This window comes from Hemibagrus wyckioides, linkage group LG20, assembly GCF_019097595.1.
Source record: "Hemibagrus wyckioides isolate EC202008001 linkage group LG20, SWU_Hwy_1.0, whole genome shotgun sequence".
Taxonomy (NCBI): domain Eukaryota; kingdom Metazoa; phylum Chordata; class Actinopteri; order Siluriformes; family Bagridae; genus Hemibagrus; species Hemibagrus wyckioides.
In genome coordinates, this window is record NC_080729.1 from 13,728,816 (window position 1) to 13,752,170 (window position 23,355).

General features: G+C 40.2%; 1 protein-coding gene across 5 annotated transcripts in view; it reads left to right on the forward strand.

The window, feature by feature from the left end:
* The window catches only part of ptprsb (protein tyrosine phosphatase receptor type Sb), a 166,736-nt gene that overhangs the window by 24,027 nt on the left and 119,354 nt on the right, over window positions 1-23,355 (forward strand). For 2 of the 5 annotated variants that reach the window (XM_058418954.1, XM_058418961.1), the window contains exon 1: window positions 3,521-3,797. The exons of 1 other annotated variant lie outside the window; for it this stretch is intronic. The gene's annotated coding sequence lies outside the window, so the exon portion shown is untranslated. Of the gene's footprint in view, window positions 1-3,519; window positions 3,798-23,355 lie in introns of those variants that run through there. 2 more of the 5 variants (XM_058418957.1, XM_058418958.1) reach the window with 2 other exon arrangements.

The window sequence follows — 23,355 nt, forward strand, 5'->3', positions numbered from 1 at the left end:
TAAAAATTAACTTGAGAATATTTGCTCTGCAATAGCTTTGTACTCCACTCCACTAAGGATGTGTTATTTTTTTTTTATCAGTTCAGTATCTAAATGTTAAATATACACAGCTCAGTACTCATCAGAACAGTGGTCTTAAGTTTGAATTCAGTCGAAAACCAAGGAATTAAAACATCTTTAATGAAAGAAAGAGCCATAGCAATGTCAGGATTTGAAAACTGTATAGGGTTTTATTTAATTTTGGTTTGTGCACGTGTATGTAAAGTCATGTCTAGCCCAGCCCTGTTCGTTGCGGACCTGACGCCCTGTGTGGTTTAAGTCCCAGCTCCAGACTGACTCATCTGAGCAACCTAATTATATGGTCTTCAATAACCTCTAAATATTAGAGACTTATGGTGGATTAGCACTCTAACGAAAATAGATCCTCGGGAGTCAGCACCACTGCATTCATCTCAGAAATTGCATTTATAGAATTCATTAGCCAGAAAGTTTTGTCAAATATAACTTAGTGTAGGAACACAATCAAATGCATTGCTTTTCTATTAGCAGGAAGCCACGTGAGTGTTGCAAGAATGCATTTTCATCGGAACAAGGTGCGTGGTGGCCGAGGAAAGAAATTAGAACTTATACAGGACTCAGATTGCAGTGTATTAGTTTTCAATCAGGAATTCGAATTTATTACGGGAATCGTTAAGGCTAATATGATATTCATACAAATTTCAATCGACCACTATTGCAAACAAATCATATGTTATTAAATTGTATGTTAATGTCAAGGGATATGTTTATATCTCCAAAAGACTTGCCTATTATGTACTATTACCTATAAAATGAATGGACAAAAGCTTATTGCTGAGCTCTTCTAACCCCAGAGAATAGACAGGCCAAATATGGTTGATGTTAGGAATAGAGTAGTCATTAAAATGCAAAGCAAAGTACGTTGTGGGAAAAGATGCCTTAACGGTAAGCAGCTTTATTTTTTGTACAGTTTTAGGTTGAAGCCGTGATCGATATCTTGCCGGAGATATGTTTCCGCCATGCTATAGGTATGTTCTAGTCATCGTTCAATGACATTATGTGATAGGAAAGCAATCACTCATTTGCTGTCACTCATCTGCAGTGAGCCCACTGTGATGATATCATGCAGTTCACATTATGCTACGTTAGGTGCATTAACCCATTTATTCCAGCAGCGCAAATGAAATTATAGGTTGTCATGATTTTTTTATGCGGCTGGTAGAACTAGGGGCAGCTCAAAGGCGCAGGGTTTGGTGTTGCCGTAAGACAGTTCCAGGGTTTCGAGTTGGAGTTTGAGCTCTGTGTTTAGCTTCTACCAAAAATAGTGTATGGAATGGCGAATGTAAATTTCACTCACTACCATCAGGTGAATATGTGTGTGTGTGTGTGTGTGAGAGAGAGCGAGAGAGAGAGAGAGAGAGAGAGAGAGAGTAAATGTGTTAGATGCCCTGCAACGGATCGCATTTATGTTGCATCCCTGTTCATGCCCAGTGTTCCCAGGATAGACTCTGGATCTATTTCAACCCTGACCCAAATAAAGTGGTTCCTGAAGATAACTGGACACATGACCAAATCCATTTCCTTAATGTGCCCCTGAGAAAGAAGAACTCTGCATTAAAAGGAGGCAAGAAACTTTTTCTGAATCTTCAAGGTTGTATTATTGATCGTTCAGTATGTTTGTACTGCCACATTTATACTTTTCTTAAAGATGAATGATCACAGTTGTAAATAATTCGGCAGTTTAGTGTTAATACATTCACCGTATTACTTAAATAACGTGAATTTATTTTGTTAACTTCACTATACTATTGTCCTGTACATAAAAATATATAAATCTGTGGCTCAGCTGATACAGTTATCATATACAAAGGGTAGAAATGTTTACATTTCATTGTAAGTGTTTTTTTTTTCCATCAGATTTCTAACATACTAGCTGTAAACACTTAAGTTCAAATCTGAGAAAAAAAACGATTAGTTTTAAGAAGATGTAGAAATGAAATTCATGATCTCAGGGAGTACATTTCTGCAAGAAAGTACCAACTGTTCAATGAGTACTTTCCTGTTTGGAGAATTGACCCAGACAGGCTCAGACAGTCAAGGCTAAGAAAAATATAACTGAAATGGATGAGGTAAGATGAGGATACGTGATGTGAAGAAGACGATGGAGAAACAGAGAGGAGGTGGAAGTTCTTAAAATATGATAGTATGATAATCAGTGTACTCTAATTGTACATCCAGTCTGATGCTGATTTCCTTGTTCTTTTACTAAATGAATAAAAATAACTATGAAATGAATAATTGATGAGTGTAACCATATATACTCCAATCGTCTGTCTCAAACCTGTGTAGCACTCTGAGGTAAGGTTCGGTTGCTATGGTAAGCGTTGACACCCAGGTTTGCGAGCAATTGCTGACTGAATAAGAAATATTTAGTTGAGCATATTCAAGTGTTGGTAGTTATTTCTCATTTTGCAAGCGGATTTCAACCACTTTTCAGCCACAAAGAGTTTATACACAGATCAGGCATAACATTATGAGCACTGACAGGTGAAGTGAATAAGACTGATGATCTCCTCATCATGGCACCTGTTAGTGGGTGGGATATATTAGGCAGCAAGTGAACATTTTGTCCTCAAAGTTGATGTGGTAGAAGCAGGAAAAATGGGCAAGTGTAAGGATTTGAGCGAGTTTAACAAAGGGCCAAATTGTGATGGCTAGATGACTGGATCAGAGCATCTCCAAAACTGCACCTCTTGTGGGGTGTTCCCGGTCTGCAGTGGTCAGTATCTATCAAAAGTGGTCCAAGGAAGGAACAGCGGTCCAAGGCGACAGGGTCATGGGCGGCCAAGGCACATTGATGCGTGAAGGCTGGCCCGTGTGATCCGATCCGACAGACGAGCTACTGTTCCTCAAATTGCTGAAGAACTTAATGCTGGTTCTGATAGAAAGGTGTCAGAATACACAGTGCATGATGGGTCAGGGCTGTGTTGCCAGCAAAAACGGGGGACCAACGCAATATTAGACAGGTGGTCATAATGTTATGCCTGATCATTGTATATCTTTTACTTGGATTTTGAATGGACCTTAGAAAGGATCTGTCTTGCATCATTCATTAGGTTTTAGAAGATGATCCACTTCACATTTCCCGGTAAAATATACTTCATAAAGGTACAAGGCAAAGGTGTTCAAGGTCTTTCTGTGGAGTAAACTTCACATACACGCATAACTGGGAAAACACTGGGGGGTTGAAATGGGATCAAAGAAGGAAAAACACAACACTAGGTAATGGAATAAAGATTTTCGTCTATGACTAACTCTCAGAGCTTTGTTTTCGGCTCGGAGATAAAAACCCGAATGTGAACACACACACACACACACACACACACACACACACTAATTGTTTCTCAGTCTGCCCAAGCCTCTCTCCTGAGGATGCTGAGCGCCTTCCGTCACGTGACTGAGGAGAGGGGGGCGGGGCTTGGAGGTAAGGGAGGGTACCAAAGAACGCGAGACAGCTTTTTTACCTCGGAGTATCGATGACATCAACCACCTCCTATTCTCCCCTTTGAGCGTGCAGCCGACGAAAGCTTGGGCAGGAAAATGGGGGCGCGGAGATAACGGTGTCGGAAAGGAGGTTTAACCTGCGAGTCACTGTCTCTGTCTCTGTCTCGGTGTCCGGATACGCGGAATTACGGTCCAGAGCGGCTCGCGCTTAAGGGGACATGAAGCGCGAGCACACATGAATTTGTCCCATCGCTGCAAACGGAGCGACAACAAAGGTAGACGGGCTTCCACGGAATGAATAATAAATACATTTCTAAATAAATAACGCATGCATTATTGATCTTATTACAACACCATTATGTTTTGCATTTTAGTTTTCATGCACCCCACCCTAATATATATATATATAGCGTTTTAATTTTATTCAGCTTTAGGTTTACTGGAAGCGCAAACCTGTACAATTTCATGCCTATGATTATGGATAAGCTTTTGGGTTTTTTTTTATTTTTTAAATGGAATTATAATGTGCACCAGTTGTGCTTTATGTTGGCTGTTGCACTACGGGATGCTCGCGCTGTTTGTCAGTCGCATCCGGTGCTCGAGCCACCGCGCTGTCTCATTGTTCGCCTCCTAATCCACCGGGGAGCTTCACTCATGAACGCTTACCAACGCGGGGCCTTTTGTTCCAATTTCACTTCATTTCAGACTCCATTAACTTCTGCCCTCGCTGGCTTTTCTTCCATGCAATTTGGGTTTGCAAGCGGTCAGTTTAATCCACTACCAATGCTTTAAAAGCCTGCTCTGTGTTTCTGGTTTAAAGCTATATGAGAATATTTCTTGAATGATCATGCCTTATAATAACCCACTTCACTGCTGTATGATCTCACTACTATTTAATCAGAAATCATCATCCATACCCCCAGATGTTCATTAGGCATATTATCATCCATATCAGAAAAATCCGTAACATCTGACTTGCTTCTTAGAGATAAATATTTCACACACATATTTATGCCAAAGTAATTTCCCTTTTGTGTGTGAACATTATATGTTAATTCATTAATATAAGATTATAAGTAGACGTATTAATAAACCCGGACTTTGTCTGATCTGTCAGAGGAAAAATATGGCACAAAATATTTGTATTTATATTTATAATTCAGATGGCATATCTCTACTGCATGATACCAAACTGCATGCTTGTGCCAGAGGATTTGCTTCAGGAATTAAATATATACAGCAAATAAGAATGAAATGGTTTATTATTGATAATAAAAAAAAAAAGAAATAGTAATATAGAATAAACTTGGTATGCGTCAGTATTAGACATATACATTTTTTTATACAGAGGTGATATAAGCTTTATTACAATCAAAAGCTCCATATCAAGCTTGTATATATAATTGACACATTTTTTAGTTTAATACTTGTCATTTCCAGGGTCAACAGTTTCTAGAAAATCAAAATAATTGTTAATGATCGCTTCAGGTTTTTCCAACGGCCGTATTACTCGTAAAACTATATGCAATTAGTATTTTCTCTATGAATGTGCAGTGGGTGTGTGCTGGTCAGACCCAGACATGCGTATCTCAGCGCTGATAATATTCTGTCAGGAGTCAAATGCATTGTGTCTCGAGAAAAGTCACACTATCCTACGCCTGCGTGGACACTTTCCTGTTTCCTCTGTCCTATTTTCCCCCCCTCTACTCACCTTTGTATGGATTACTCATTGAAAATGGTGTGGTGTGAGATCCGGATGGATGAAAAATAAGCCGAGAGTGGGCCTGAAGGCTTTTTATAATGTTTTCAGTGGGCTATTTGTGGTGTGTGAGTGGGTGAGCATGCTGTCAGAATCTCCCAACAAGCTTCTATCACGTGTAGCGACTATTTTGGCATCACCGTAGCGAGATGAGTGTTGATGTAATGATAAAGTTACATAGTACACGTCTCCGAGTAACGGAAGAGGTTAATCACCATTCGCTATTTATATTACTATCCAGAATGTCCAAGTCCGCTATGTATGTGTCTATGGTTCTGGTTTATCAGCAGTTTTTCGGTGAATAGATTAAAGATGGGGCGTCACAGTGGCTCAGCAGGTAGCAAATTCACCTCACAGCTCCAGGGTTGTTCCTGAACTTGGGTTTCTTCCGGGTTTCCACCCACCTCCAAAAATCATGCTGGCAAGGCGGATTACCTAGTCGGAATTGTCCTGAAATATGAATGTGCGTGTGTGTGTGTGTGGAGCATCCTGCAATGGACTGGTATCCCTGGGTATATTCTTCTGCCTTGCATCATCTGGTCTGACCAAAATCCATCATGACCCTGACAAGGATGATGCAGTTAGTGAGAATGAATGAACGAGCAAAGACTGGATGACATCATCAGATGAGCACCAAACTGATTCTTTGAGAGACCTCATAATCTTTTCAATTACATTGCCTCCATTAGGATTTGTAGCATCGTTTCTGCCCAAGCCATTCTAGCAATACTCTGTGTAAAATGACAGAGCTTATTATTATTTAGTGTATGTGATATATCATATTTTTATGTTTTGGCACTTACAGATTCTGTTTATATTTATAAGAAGCTTAATGTTCATTCATAATGGCTTGAACAAAATAGTGAAATTGAGAAAAACAGAATGGAGATTATTGACCAGAAAGACAATTGTCGTTAAAAATGGATGACGCTGTAGGCCGTTATCCTCTTAGCTTTCATTTATAGTTACAAGTACAGAAGTCATCAAGCCATCTCATGTTCACAAACTCAAGAAGCCATCTGTCCATAGAGAGAACAGAAGGCCTGGAATGGTAATACAGGATGTATAGCTAAACCGTTTTAACTGAATTGATTGATCTCTCAACAAAAATGAAATAATTGAGACATGGCACGAGATGAAACAACAGCTTCAGAAATGAGGTTTTTCATTTGGCACGCTCTCTCTCTCTCTCTCTCTCTCTCTCTCTCTCTGTCTCTCTCTGTCTCATCATTGCAATCAGTCAGGTTTAATTACCTGCTTCCTGCAGTTCCTCCTTAACTCTTCGTTACCACTGTAACACTGTCGAGTGAATAATCAATGAGTTGAATCGCACGTGTCTGAAGCCTCCTAACTTATTCACCATAACAGCATTAAAATTCAAACTTCATTTACATCTCGAGCTTCTAATTAACAAAGGCTGGGGAGAAAACCCCACCACTCGCTAATTATTTGTAAATTCAATATTCAAGTTTTCCTTAAATATGCATTAGACACCCCTGGTTTCTTAATCCATTTTTCCAGAATCTGATCCAAGAGTTATAAATGTGGTGGCTGTGCGATGTGTGAGGAATAATTTATTCCTCGGTCTTTGATGTTCTGTTGGTGGGCGCTGAGAAGCGCATTACTGATCGCCTAGGAGAGAAGAAAAGCCAAGGAAAGTCGAGATCTTTGCTGCAGTGGCCCCAACATTTCTTAAGAACACAAGGGCAGTATTTACATACCGTAGGCTGGTGCAGAGATTCTTTCACGTCTTAAAATAGGACAGAACTGCTAATGCTTTCTGCATTTACACAAATTAAACGAAATGTAAAGGAATAACAATGATTTCAAATTAGACATGCAGATCTGAATAACATACTTTGTAACCCTGGACCCCATAACGACTTCTGTGGTCTGTCCACCAAACACTCTTTCATTTCTCGTTGTTTCACTTTACCTGCTTTAATTATGTCTAGATTTTAATCTAATTAGATCTCCAACCATTTTGTGTACCCCTAGCCCCACGACCAGAACGATTATCCTGTCAGGCCGCGTCATGTAGCTTGTTGGCTAGCATTGGATATAAACATCTCCTATATATATAGATATAAACTAATCCTCTTAGTGATTGGCAAGCTTTAGTAAAAATGTGTAGCTTTACTAAAAATTAAATAAAAATCTAAACATGTATGGATATGGATATGACTTTATTATTCTAAATCTCTCTAAATACTGTTAGTTTATCCCATGTAGCTAGAGTAGTTAGCTAGCTTTAGTGAAATTGTATTAATTTTTTTATTTTAACAGCCTAATAATTCTCTCAGGAATCCTGTCAGGTTTGCTTTAGTGAGAATGATATACATTTACAAACTATGACTTCCTCAAACAGCCTGTCAGATTAGCTTATGTAGCTTTGCCTAGCTTTTTAAACGTCTGTGAATTGGAATCGACTTCAAAATAGGTTAGCTCATCAGGTTAGCTCGTGCTAGCTGGCTTGTGAACAAAATCTTCTAAAGACAATTCTCTTTATAGCTTACTATTTAAGGTGCTATTCAAAGTGGACAAATAATATTCTCATACAGTTTACTATCTTATTACTTATAAATGGACATAAATCATGTTGTTCAATGCATAGTGAGCTCTTTTAGCTCGATAAGACATGGCAACAATCTCCTCATCATGGCACCTGTTAGTAGGTGGGATATATTAGGCAGCAACTGAACATTTTGTCCTCAAAGTTGATGTGTTAGAAGCAGGAAAAATGGGAAAGCGAAAGGATTTGAGCGAGGGCCAAATTGTGACGGCTAGACGACTGGATCAGAGCATCTCCAAAACTGCAGCTCTTGTGTAGTGTCAAAAGTGGTCCAAGGAAGGAACAGTGGTGAACCGGCGACAGGAACATGGGCGAACAAGGCTCAGTGATGAACGTGGGGAATGAAGCGGGCCCGCGTGATCCGATCCAACAGACGAGCTACTGTTGCTCAAATTTCTGAAGAAGTTAACGCTGGATCTGATAGAAAGGTGTCAGAATACACAGTGCATGGCGGGTCAGGGCTGTATTGACAGTAAAAGGGGGACGAACACAATATTAGGCAGGTGGTCATAATGTTATGCCTGATCGGTGTAGGTAATGAATGAGTGAATGAGCAAATCTTTATATAGGACGACTGACATCCATATATGGATCATAGACACGGCCACTTCCATATGGCTCTAATGGCACGATCAATCAGAACTGCTCTCGCTGCCATGTATGGACATCATCTGTGGTGTGCAGTCTGCTGAGAGAAAATAGTGGACAAAGATACAAAGAGCTTAACTCTGAAAGCAGAGTGATTCCAGGTGGCTTGTGTTTCACTTTCTAAATATGAAACTAGCCTCATAACACAAGAACACAATACAGTACAAGTATGCCAATTTATTTAACTGGTGTGCGATGTTAGAAAATGCATCCTACACCCCCTCAAAAAAAAAAAAACCCTAATGCTAACTGGATCTAATAGCGAATAGGCTCTGTCATTAACCAATGAAAGAAAGAGCATTAGCATGACATTAACTGTCACTTAAGACTCCCGGCTTTATTCACTATTATCAACATTAGCATTTTTCGAGAATTTAGCTCCTTGTAAACAGGTTGGTCATCGTGTTATGTCCTTTGTTTGCACTTGCATTTACATCTAATTATTTGACAGCAACAAATGAGGCCGATTATAATCTTAGCACAAAGAGAGCTGTTAAAGGAGCTGACAGTGCTACAAGATTGGACCAAATGTCCAATAAGAACAGATAGGGGAGAGAGAACAGGGATCGGTGAAAGCGCTAGTACTCCGTAGTGCTGTGTACACAAACCACGAAGCAGTCAGCAAAACAAATGATGCAGTTTACCAAGTTGTATAAGACTAACTTGTGACAAAACGCCAGCTAGCCTAATAAACAAAACTGCGAGCAACACACATCATCAATCACAACAACAGGTAACAGCGCAGCAAAAGAAAACGCACCCATAGAGACATATACCATATGATTTGTAGCTGTTAGAATGCTATAAGTGCTGAGAAAAAAAGAAAAAAACCCAGCACACGCTTATGAATAATGCAGTCGGCTTTCTATCTGAGGGGAAATGGAAAGAGATTATTTTAGAGACGAGCAGCTAGCTTCTTGTACGTCTTGCTATTAATATGGCATTGCCGTTCTCATACCGATTTCGAACGTCGGACCAAATCCGGTCGTGCACTCATTTGTGAGAAGGAGTTTACTGCCTTTGCTTAATGCCCACAGTGCCAAAACACGTCAGAGTATGAACACAGCATCAAATCTCAAGATGGCACCTTGAAATGTCACTACCATCCTTGCTACTTCACCACCTTGGCCCACATGCAGAGACTCTGATTGGCTGATTGAAGCGTCTGGAGGATTTTGATTGACAGCGCCGGGAGATGGTGTGGGAGATGGTGCTAAGATGGCTGCCAGTGTTCTGCACCGGTCAGGAAAAGGCAGACCTGCTGAACGTGGGGATCTTATTTTAGTGCCTTTCACTGGGAGTGGGTTTTCTAATAATTCTTTAATAAAAGGTTGACCTGAACATTCTGTGCATCGTGCCAAGGATTTGTTTTAGCCGTATGTTAGCGTTAGAGTTGAATATAGATTGTGTTTGAAAGATTCTCAACTTTCGTTTAAGATGAGGCGCGGATAATTGTGTATAAATCCATACGTTTCAGCCCAACACATTTCATGAAGAATGTTGTTTGGACGCCAGCGTCACGTTCATGCGGATTTTCGAGACGCCGCCGTCACACAGCGTGACTAGAATTTCCTCTTAATGTTCGAGTGAGGCTCGGCTCTGTCTGGCTGAACTCTAAAAGAGTGACGCATAGCCTACAGTCAGAACCCTTTACAGTCTACACGAGCGTAGGGAGTCCCTGGAGGGCGCTTCACCATATAAAAGGCACAGAATGGATGCGGCATTTCCCTTGTCATGACTGAAGCATCTTTCTCAATGGAGTTTTCCGTGGAAGAAAGAAGAAAAAGGCGAGGAAAAAAAAAAACCCCCTTCAGCTCTGTGAGGTTAATGCGCCTAGCCAGTGCTCCATCGCTCCGTTCGCTCGCATTTTTCTTCTCCGGAGCTTGCTGTTTTCTATTGTTTCCTAAAAAAATCAATGTGCCAGTAGTGAGCTTATCAGATCTGAAAGATGAATAGCGACTTGTGAATTTGCAGCAGAATTATCGTCAGTAAAATGTATGACCAGGAGGCATGTTTAAAAGCTTTTTGGCAAGCTTTGACCAGCTGGGAAACTGATTGGGTGCCTTTGGCTCCTTCCTGGGGTTATAAGTAATTGCAGAATGATGCTGAGCGTTCTGTTCAGTCTGACAAAGCTGATTTTTAGTCATATGCTAGTGTTAGATTTTATGAATACTGATTGTGTTGGAAAGAATTCTCAAAGCATTTTAATCGAGGTGGGGTTTTTTTTTGTTTGTCTTCAATTTCATATTTTCACCTGTAGATGTAGAAGGAGATGTGGATAATTGTAGAAAACCATCTGTGAGGTTAATGCACCGCCTAGCTAATTCTCTATCGCTCTGTACACCTGCTTTTTTTTTTTTTCTTCTCCAGAGCTTGCTGTTTTTATATTGTTTCCTGAAAAAAAATGCGATGTGCCAGCGGAGAGCTTTTCAGACGTGAAAGATGAATAGCGACGCGTGAATTTGCAGCAGAATGATTTTCAAGAAAAATTCATGATCGGAAGGCATGTTTGAAAAGCTTTTTGGCAAGCTGTGACCAGCTGGGAAACTGATTGGGTGCCTTTGGCTACTTCCTGAGGTCATAAGTAATGGCAAAATGATGACGGCTGAACGGTCCGAGCGGCGTTTCCGTACTTTTCCTTCCTCGTAGCTTTAACCGTATTGATCGTTCTTTTGTGATGTAGATGCCCCTCTCACACCATCAATCATTTGCGATCAATACTTTGTCATTGCACAGCTCTAGCTTCTCGCAGATCAACCCCAGCAGTAAAGACCTTAAACAAGACTTATGTGGACACAGGAAATAACATCTGATATTACTTCTACATGCACACAATTGAGGGAGCTATTTTCTATTCTAAATGAGATCTGTGCCTCTTAGCAGCCTTGTTAATTCCCTTTGAGATTCAGGATCTCTGTCTCTGCAGTGCAACCTGATCCTGATACAAGCTCCTAAAACAATTGCGCTTACTGTAATACAACATCAAGAGGATGGTGCATTGTGGCCTTCTAAAAATATAACCCGTGCTGTTTGTGTGCCACCCCGACCAAGCGTGCTTTTTCATCCAGTGGCCAACGTGCCGAAGCGCTCAGCGGGTTTCATTTCACTGACCGCTTTGGTTGCGACGATTTAGACCAGGGCTGGGCAATTAATTTCTACAGGGGGCAACTGTGTTGGAGGGCCAAACCAATGATAACTTGAACTTAACTCTGCTCAATATTAATTTTCTCCCATTCTAAAAAGCAATAAATTATATATTTTAATTAGCTGCTACTGGTAATCAGAAGAATAAGGATATTCTGTAAATATTTATGTAAATTTATGAATTGTTGTGTAGGTCAAAGAGGAAAATTATCCTATAGAATTCATAAAACAAAAACAATCATTGCATCACTGTTTCATTTTATTTTTAACTTGTTAATCTTCACAAATACTGAAAAGATGTTTTGCATTATGTTAAAGATAAGCAACTGCTCAACTTCATTCAAAAAGCAATAAGTGCTTGTTTTCAGTTCCGTGATTTTGAAGTCTGCAGTGATCCCACGTAAGAAGATGAGTAGCTGGGCAGCGTCATGTAAATCGCAGCTCTCATCCAGAGCCAGTGAAAAATTGCCCACTCTGTTCCTCAGCTGAAGCTCCAGATTTCCCGCGATGTCCTCAACCCTTCTCGTTACAGTGCGTAGGGAGAGGGGCACGTTCTCGAATGCTCCCTTTTTCTCTGGGCATATCAGGGCAGCAGAGTCCACCATACACTCCTTAATAAACTCTCCGTCAGAAAACGCTTTACTTTTTCTAGTGATTTTCTGAGATATGACATAACTTGTCTTGACAGCTACATCTCTGGGTGTGGGAAGTTTTGTAAAAAGTCCGTGTCGGGTTTAGCACAGCCTCCGCCTCCTTGCGCGCTCTTCATCAGACAAGTTCTTGTATTTCTCCTTGTGTTTGGTCACGTAGTGGCAATTCAGACTGTAATCTTTGAACACAGAGACCCTGTGTACCACAAACTAAGCACACGCTTTACCTTCGATTTCTGTAAATAAGTATTTTGCAGTCCATGTCTTGTTGAAAACGCGGCATTCGGAATCAACTTTTTTTAACGGGAGCTGACATTTTTAGGGGTATCTGACCAGCATTAACGGGCCAGCATCACCTGTTACTGTTCAGACACGTACGCACGTCCATACGGAAATAATAAAACTCCAGGCTTTTCAAAATAAAAGCAACACAGTTGTATTGCGTGCACAGCATGAATACTTGTTCATTTATGTTTATGACTGACTTAACGCGTGTCCAAAGGGCCGGGTGTGGCCCGCGGGCCGTAAAATGCCCAGGTCTGATTGAGACGAAGACGGAATGTGAAGAAAAGGCAGCGCTTTCTGTACATGGAGCTAAATCTATAAGACAAGTCCTCAGGTGGGCCGAATTTCCAAATCGTCTCTGACAAATGAATACCGACTCAAGTTTTTTTTTAGCACACGGATATTAAGTACACAGCCGTGAGATTAAGAGGCGTACACAAGCTACAAAATTCCATTTATAGCCGCAGTCCTTCTCTTGGGTACAATATCTGCGTGTAATATTTCGATATTCGAATCCATTAGACCCATAAACACGGAGGTCTTAACTAGACGTGATGCTTTTAGCTTGGCCGGTGTGATTTAGTGTTTTTGTTCAAGTACAGTGATGACTAAATTATCGAAATAAGGTGCAATAAAACTGGACAAAACTGGGTCAATATAATCAACATTAGTCTACGTCTTTCAGTCAAGTATTTGAGTCCGAGTACTTTTAAAAAAGCTAATTTTCTTCGTCATCTTGGGTACAGTGACTCAGGTGGGAATATCGTACTTCTGGAATAAATCGTAGAAATATTGCAGATTACCGTACATGTACAATGTGAATTCAGCTCTTGAGATCTTAACAAGCACGCTCAAAGTCTTCACATTGCATATGAATCATTATTTGCCATGCCATTTGTTCTAGATGAACGACTATGAAAAGCAAACTATTTTGAATCACAGAGCATGTTTTTTTAACATTTAAAGCCGGTTTTCCTACAACACCGCACGCACTTTTCACTTTAAACCGGTGCATTCGCTTCTGTTTTCATTCGCTGGCTTAGTAAATATAACACAAACATCCGCACTGACGGATTAGTATCTCTCTGCATTGTCAGTAGGATCATATAAAGTCTGTTAATCCAGTGAGATTTTCACTCCTAAACCCTGCGGCAGGTATAACCTCAAGTTAGAAATGAAGTTGGAATCAGAAATAACTTAAAACTCTGGAGTGCGCACTGCTAGAGTAGGGCTCCAGGCTGAGATATTGAGTTGACATACAGTTAAGCTTTGACTGTACATTTAATATTGCGGTTCATTATTTCACTATATTTTGTGTCAGACATCTAAAAGAGGAGATTTTTACCTACACTGGGTAGAAAAAAACATTTTTTTCCCCCCGTTTCCAGTAACCGAATATCTGTTTACTATTGCAAATATTCAAATATCAAAATATACTTTAAATCAGTAATAGATTTTTATTTGTTCGCTGGAATAACCTTGGGTTGTTCTTTGTTCTTGTGGAAATGGAGTAGGTGTGTAACTCTATCTGTATCTGTATCTCTCTAATGCTCCAAATATTCTTATCGCTGTTTGTATTTGGTTTTTAAAAACAAAACAAAACAAAACAAAAAAAATCAAATAAAGAAACCACCCTTACATTAAATATACATTACTCCTATATGCTCTGGAGATGCTGGGGGAAAAAACAGAAGGAAATGTCAGCATGGTGTGTGAATTGTGGCCCTGACAGTCCCTCGACCTCTGCTATATCTCTCCAGTGATATAGTGAACTAGAAATGTCCAGTTATAGTTTTGGTTTCTGCCTACTGGCTATATTTTTCTTTCATTTATACTTCCTTCCTTCCGTCCTTCCTTCCTTCCATCTATCTTTTCTAACTTCATTCTTTCCATCCATCCATCCATCCATCCATTTATCCATCCATCCATCCTTCCTTCCTTCCTTCCTTCCTTCCTTCCTTCTATTTTTTCTAACTTCTTTCTTTCCATCCTTCCTTCCTTCCTTCCTTCCTTCCTTCTATTTTTTCTAACTTCCTTCCTTCCTTCCTTCCTTCCTTCCTTCCATCCCTCCTTCCTTCCTTCCTTCCTTCCCATCCATCCATCCATCCATCCATCCTTCTTTCCTTCCTTTTATTTATACTTCCTTCCTTCCTTCCTTCCTTCCTTCCTTCTATTTTTTCTAACTTCTTTCTTTCCATCCTTCCTTCCTTCCTTCCTTCCTTCCTTCCTTCCTTCCATTACCCTTCTTTCCTTCCTTCCATCTATATTTACTAATGTCCATCCATCCATCCATCCACCTTTCTTTCCTTCCTTTCATTTAACCTTCCTTCCTTCCTTCTTTCCTTCCTTCCTTCCTTCCTTCCTTCCTTCCTTCCTTCCTTCTTTCCTTCCTTCCTTCCTTACTTCCTTCCTTCCTTCCATTACCCTTCTTTCCTTCCTTCCATCTACACTTACTAATGTCCATCCATCCATCCATCCATCCATCCATCTTTCTTTCCTTCCTTTCATTTATCCTTCCTTCCTTCCTTCCTTCCTTCCTTCTATCTTTTCTAACTTTATTCTTTCCATCCATCAATCCTTTCTTTCTTTCTTTCTTTCTTTCTTTCTTTCTTTCTTTCTTTCTTTCTTTCTTTCTTCTATCTTTTCTAACTTCATTCTTTCCATCCATAAATCCATCCTTCCTTCCTTCCTTCCTTCCTTCCTTCCTATTATCCCTCCTTCCTATTATCCATGTGTGCGTCATATCCGACCTCCTCCATTTTTCCTTACGTCACACAGTCCCGATGCACGCCCCTGAACCTTTATGGCAGGATAAATGAAGAAAATGACATGACTCTTGTCTGTATCCCAATTTGTATCTGTGTAGAACACATTATCTGTTCATTCCCACTAATGTATTTGTATTCAGTTACATCCCTAATCTGGAGAGCTTTAATTTGCTTTTGCCGCATGTGACATGATTGCCTACACTATAAGCCACTCAAAAGTGTGAAACTAGACTAAAGCCGAAGCGAAGGCTTTGATTTGTCTAATGAAAGTCACTGTATAAGAAGCGACAGGAAGAAGGACCGGGTTTACAAGTCAAAGCAAATGCGAGCATGAACCTTTTTGTTAATTACTTGGCCTAAACCCGGAGGACATTTTCTTTTTATCCACTAGACTGCACAGGGGTGTTTTGATTAGTCTTTGCAAATTGTCCAGATTGACATGCATATGCTTTATCCAGGCAGCTGCGGTTCAGAATGCAGATAGTTCGGGCTTGGACTGGATGGCGTGCGCGTGAATATGTATGCCATCCAGGCGTGATTAGATTGTGACGACCCGAAGCGAGGGAATCTGCCAAGCCGAGATAGGCTATGATAATGGCAGGATGTGTTGACAAGGCTAGGGTGCTCTGATTGATGTCAGTCACAGTGGAGGTTATTCTCAGATTGGGGTGCTCATTACCGAGCCGTGATTAAGACAAGATGAATGAGATGCGAGGGAATTCCTGCAGGTCGGAAGATCGCTGTTGAAACTGGCATTTTTCATCCTAAGGGTCTTCTGTTGCAAAATAAGCACCTGGGTTAAATAAGCTGCCTGTCTCTGCTGTTGTCTTGTAGTGATGACTGAAGCTTTTAATATATACAGAAGGAAGAATTTCATTTTCTGCATTTCACCCATCTGTGTTATATGTTATAAAAAAGGAAGAAGGGAAAAAAAATGTTAGGTTATAGAATGTTTAATAGACTCTCTGGGGCGGTGCCACCGAACTCTTCATCTATAATAAGACTAGATTAAAAGGGATGAGTTTTGCAACACCCATTTCTGGGGCAGATGAGGCTGAAGTAAGCTTTTATCTCAGATTTCTGATAGTCTATTAGGCCTATTTATGGCAGAACAGTAGCTCTTTTTTCAGCTGGACCGCCTCCAGTTCACCTGCAGCTGATAGCAGCTCTCTAACCCCAGTCTCTAGCCCTCTATGATTTAGAGTTACTAAGTGTTGAAAAAACACCGGATAATGTCATTGTCATGATTTTCGACGATGACTAAACTTGTGTTTTTAGTCATCGTTTCAAGGCCTGTATTATGAAAATGCATTTTGCTCGACTCTGAAAGGCTTTTAGTACTTGTTTAAAAAATACTGCACTTTGCATACTGATGCACACATGCTCCACTGATTTACTGACTGGAAACAAAGGCTGTGATTTTGATTCATTTATTAGTGTCACTATATTAGGGGTGAAAAAGCAGTGGCACTGTCAGAGGCCAATTGTTTGTATCTATATTCAGATTTAAATCAGCAGCAGTGGGTGTAGCTTAATCTGGAGCTTTTCTTTCTTTCTTTCTTTCTTTCTTTCTTTCTTTCTTCCTAATTTTCATCCATCCATCCATCCTTCCTACCTTCCTTCCTTCCTTCCTTCCTTCAATCCATCCATCCATCCATCCTTCCTTCCTTCCTTCCTTCCTTCCTTTCTTTCTTCCTTCCTTTAATCCATCCATCCATCCATCCATCCTTCCTTCCTTCCTTCAATCCATCCTTCCATCCATCCATCCTTCCTTCCTTCCTTCCTTCCTACCTTATTTCCTTCCTTCCTTCCTTCCTTCCTTCCTTCCCATCCATCCATCCATCCATCCATCCTTCCTTCCTTCCTAATTTCCATCCATCCATCCATCCATCCACCATCAATCCTTCCTTCCTTCCTTCCTAATATCCTTCCATCTATCCTTCCTTCCTTCCTTCCTAATATCTATCTATCTATCTATCTATCTATCTATCTATCTATCTATCTATCTATCTATCTATCTATCTATCTATCTGTCTATCTATCTACCTGTCTGTCTGTCTGTCTGTCTGTCTGTCTATCTATCTATCTATCTATCTATCTATCCATCCATCCTTCTTTCTTTCTTTCCTTCCATATATCCTTCCTAACTTCTTTCCATCCATCCACCATGCAGGTCACCCAGTTCCAGTGAAACGAAATCTTAATACAAATGAAGCAAAAATACAAAGACATTATGGACAATTTTGTACTTCTAACCAAATGGTGTGGTAGTTGGGGGTGCACATACTTTTGGTTATATCGTGTATTTCTTGCATCTGTTTAGAACACACATTAACTGCTCATTACACATAATATGTTCCTAACTGTTTACATCCAAAATACTACATCTATTGTCATGCGTGAGCCATAACGAATGCCTTATGAATGTTCATACCTGTATACAGAGCTTGAGTGACAGTCTGAAGCTGCGATTTCTGAAGTGTCATAACAAAAAATGTCAATACTTAAAACGAGGCTTCACTCTGCAGATTATATTGCTTTGCTGGCATTATCTTGATGACCTTCTCGTATACATTTCCGCCACTCAGGTAGTGCTTCCTCTGTTAGCGAATGCAGATGTGAAGCGTGTGAAGAAACACTATACAAAATCTGTATGCAGCATTTGTAGTTTCTTGTAGAGAATTGAAGATGAGATGCACTAACAAGCTCTCAATGTGCCAAATAGCCTATTCATAGTCCTCTCCTTTCTTTTAAAACTCTAGTATAACATATCATTGGGAGATTTTGTTCTTTATGGCCTTATCCTGCAGTGTTTCGGGTTTCATTGTTACGGCTAAGAGACTTTGGGAAGACATCATTATTACCACGCCTATCTATAATCCCTGTATCCCAGAAGCACCAGGAAGGGGAAACAATTAAATATGGCTAAATTATTGGATTCTCATTTTTTGTCGTAAAAATCCATGTCTCTTCTTTTTGTCGCACTCTGTCTCTCTTCTGCTCCCATATCCAGAAATAGCAAAACCATATGTTTAGTAATTACCTATTTGGATTTCGGGGACCTCTGAGAGCGCAATGAAGACTATTAAACTTATCATGGGGATGCAGTAATATTACTGGAGCAATATTAAACTCGCACAGACCATATGGTGACTTGACAGAGAGAGGGAACGTTATAAAACCCAGACAGAAAGGGACAATTTTTGTGTAGCACAGTGCTGTTACATTCGGATTGTTCGGAATTATTCCCAGTATCGATTCATTTTCTAGAACTGCAGCTCTGACAGTAATTCCAGCTGTAATTCAGATCACAGGCTTATTTTAATACAGTTGTAGCCTTTCTACGTTACAGAGAGGGATTAAGAGGCGAATTTTTGTATTGAACAAATAAAAGACACGCAGTGAAGTGTCAAGTTAGCATTTATGGACGGAGTCTCCAGTGTCAGGGCCTTGTTAGTATTGTTTTTTGTCTCAGGAGCGTCTTAACTGAAGAGAGGCTGACACACTGAAAGGAAAAGGAGGATTTTACGGATTGTTTTCTCAACAAAACATGATTTTGTTGCTTCTTAAGGGTTCCTAATAACTACATTAAATAATGTAGAGTGAGCGTGATCAATTTACATAGACTCGACGTAAATCAGTTACATTACATTGTGAAATCTCACGAGGATGTTGGCACTGATGGTGATTATAATTATAGTATTCAATTTAGGCAGTTGAAATGTGTTGTGGGTTCGATTCTCAGCTCATATGTAAGTACGGGGTCCAGTCATGTTGGACGTTTCACAATGATTGCAATGTACACTATGTTGCCAAAAGTTTTGGGACACCCTTCCAAATGATTAAATTCGGGTGTTGTTTTTCAGGGGTTAGGTTAGGCCCCACCATGTCTTTTTGGACCTTGCTTTGTGCACTGGTGTGCAGTCATGTTGGAACAGGAAACGGCCATCCCCAACCTGTTCCCATAAAGTTGGGAGCATGAAATTGATCAAAATGTCTTGGTATACTGAAGCATTAAGTTCCTTAGTTAGTAGTTAGTAGAATAGTTCCTTTCACTGGAACTAAGGGGCCAAGCCCAACCGCTGAAGAACAACATCCGGATTCACTGATTTGGAGGGGTGTCCCAAAACCTTTGGCAATATAGTGTATGTTAATATAATACCATGTGCAATATCATATTATGGTCAGTATGTTCTATATAGATTATTTCCTTTATTTTTCCATTTATATTTATTTCTCTTGTAAATTAAAGCAGTTTTTTTCCTAGTGTTCAGACTGCTTACAGCTGTTATAACATAAGTGACAACTAGTCTATTAAAGAGAACTGTGCTTGTTTCTACCTGATGTCAACATGTTTGGCAAGTCATTGTAATGCCCTCTGCACATGACATTTGATTTCGAGAGCAGCTTGACTGCAGCACAATGCGTCAAGTACGCATGAAATGTCAGCTAATGCGTTTATTATCTAACGTGAGTTCGAGCTGCCGAGCTGTTTGTGAGTATTTGAACCATGATACCCAGGTGATAAGCGATACCCCGGCACTAGAGGGCTCGTTGTCTGATCGGGTTCTGACCTTGTCCACTTGGTTACTGATTGCTTTCATAATAACATGATAACTGCTGTTCATTGCTTACATACAGCAAAGAACAATTTCCAGTGTTTGTTGTGAAGCCTCATCAGTAGCGGTAAGCTGTGGTACTTAGGCATAAAAATCTTTATTTACACCGCGGCGTTAACTTCTCTGCTCTGCTTTCGGCTTTCCCTTTGCACCTGCTTGTCTCTGCTGTTTGGTTTGAACTAGAAGTTTTACAGGCTGTGATTATAGAACTGGGATCCTGTTTTCGACTGCTGTGGATTTTGTTAACCTCTCGTGGATTTAATAAGCTCTACACATAAATTCTGCCGAGTCCTCCGTGTTACGCCAGGGCGTAGGAGTAATTTGGCAACTGGAGGGGTGTTTTAATGCTAATTGAGTTTGGGGGGAAGGCTCCTCTGGGAAGTACGATTTGGAAAACTGGCATTTAAATATGCCCTTCTGATGGCTTTCGACAGCGGGGTACAAACAAAGCACGGAAAAACAACATTAACGTCACTGCAAAACAGAGCAGTCACGTAAAGGTGTTGTAGCTTCCAGGAGGCAAAGCGAGACAAAGAGGAGATTTATTAGTTATTTATTATGATTATTATTAGCATAGAACAGGCATCTCTTCGGAATCGGGAAAAAGCCGGTCGTTCTCGCGGACTAGCTAAACGAATCGACTATACCTGCTCAATAACAATAGAACATTCCTGTACTACGGAACGCTTGTCCCATTAACGCTAGACAGACGACTCAGTGGCCGCTGGGAAAATTCAAATTAGTGACTACAAAACAGCGGCTTGGGAGAACTGTTTTCTTTTTTCTAGTGCAGATTAAAAGTGCGCTCCCTTTTCCTTTTTCACTACGTCCTTATTCTTGCTTTTTTGCTTACATGCTTGCAGGCTTTAATGTTGTTTAACAGCTTATCGTGTTCAAAAGAGCATGAAAATGCAAATCAGGAAAAATAACAGGCTAATATACTTATTAGGCTAGTTTATTAGGCTTACAAATGAGGTATTAATATGATGTAGTGCACTTATGCCATAGTGTTTTAGTCGTACTAGAACATAAAAACAAGCTGTAATGTCGAGTTGTGAAGTTTCTGGAAATGACATCATTTGACAGCTGCACACTGCTAGCGTGTAAATATATAACCTACAGCTGCCTAAGGAAATGGAAATTTACACTAATTTACATGAAACAGCAATTTGGCATTTAATTATTCGTAGTTTGATAGTGTTTTGTTTTAGGCTCTTAATTAAAACTGTGCTTGCGATAAGTGTGAATTTCTATTTTACTATTTAGATTTACACCTCATGACCATGATCATGACCACCTGCCTAATAGTATGTTGGTTCCCGTTTTGCTGCCAAAACAGCCCTGACCCATCCAGGCATGGACTCCACTAGAACCCTGAAGGTGTGCTGTGGTATCTGGCACAAAAATGTTAGCAGCAGATCCTTTAAGTCCATGTAAGTTGTGAAGTGGGGCCTCCATGGATCGGACTTGTTTGTCCAGCACATCCCACAGATGCTCGATTGGATTGAGATCTGGGGCATTTGGAGGCCAAGTCAACACCCATATGCAAGAAACTGTGATGCATTGTGTATTCTGACACCTTTCTATCAAAACCAGCATTAACTTCATCCAACGTCTGTTGGATCAGATCACACGGGCCAGCCTTCACTCCCCACGTGCATCATTGAGTCTTGGTCGCCGGTTCACCACTGTTCCTTCTTTGGACCACTTTTGATAGATACTGACCACTGCAGACCGGGAACACCCCACAAGAGCTGCAGTTTCGGAGCTGCTCTGATCCAGTCTTCTAGCCATCACAATTTGGCCCTTCGTCAAACTCGCTCAAATCCTTACGCTTGTCCATTTTTCAACTTTGAGGACAAAATGTTCACTTGCTGCCTAATATATCCCACCCACTAACAGGTGCCATGATGAGGAGATAATCAGTGTTAGTCACTTCACCTGGCAGTGCTCATAATGTTATGCCTGATACTGTGATTAGATTGAAATCTGTTAGGTATCCTCACTTTTTCCTGAGATCATTTCTGCATGAGAGTGATACTCAGAAATACACAGTGATCAGCCATAACATTTAAAACTACTGCGTATCCCTTGTGCCACCATACAGCTCCCACATGACCTTTATGTAGTATCTGATACCAAGACATCAGTAGCAGGTCCTTTAAGATCCTTTAAGTCCTGTTTGTTGTTAGTTGGTGCCTCCATGGATCGGATTTGTTTGTCCAGCACATCTCACAGATTCTCGATCAGATTGCGATCTGGGGAATTTGTAGGCTTGTACTCTTTGTCATGTTCCTCAAACCATTCCTGATTAGTTGTTGCAGCGTGGCAGGAAGCATTATCCTGATGAAAGAGGCCACTGTTATTAGGGAATACCATTGCTATGAAAGGGTGGACGTGGTTTGTAACAATGCTTAGATAGGTAGGAGGTGTCAAAGTAACATCTACATGAATGCCCAGATGCAAAGTTTCCCAGCAGAACATATTCCTTTCACCGGTTGTCCTTCCTTGGACCACTTTTGTTAGGTACTAACCACTGCATACCCACAAGACCTGCAGTTTTGGAGATCTCTGACCCAGTCGTCTAACCATCACAGTTCAGCCCATGTCAAACTCACTCACATCCTAATATTCGCCCATTTTTCCTTCTTCAACCACATCACCTTCAAGAACTGCCTGCTTCCTTGCTCCTTAATATATCCCCCTCTTTGACACATGCCAGTGTAACGGGATAATCAATGTTATTCACGTCACCTGTCAGTGGTATTAATGTTCCGGCTGATCGGTGTATGTACTCAAGCAGCTTTAAAGTACAAAAGTCTAAACCATTTCAGTTTAGTTAAAGTATAAAGAGTAAAACAATCGCGGAAGGGTGTGATAACTCGTCTATTGATTTTGTAAATTATTCACCAAGAAATGGGAACAGCTAAATCGCTCATTCCTCAAACATTAGCTAGCAGGATAACTCTGGAAATCCAAACACTTTCATTTCAGTATGCTAATAATGCTGATCACTATAGAAAATGGCTAATTGCTTTATTAATTTTTCTGAGTGTGTGTGTGTGTGTTTTTAGATTTACGAGATTTCTGAACAGAAACAGCTCTTGGTTTTCTCTTTGACCTTTGTAATCTTCTGAATAACATTATATCTGGGGATAATTAACATGTTGTGAAATGAATATCTTTCAGAGATTATATTTGTTTGTACATCAGTACAGCAAGAAGTAATTGGAACTTGCTAAAATATTAATTTATTAATTGATTAGGTCATTGCTTCACTCGTGTGTATGTTGGAAACTACTAAAAATCCTCCAGCGTTTCATTTTGCTAGGAATAATAAAGCCAGTATTGCAGGTTATCTAAACTATTATGTAAAAGCACCAGATCT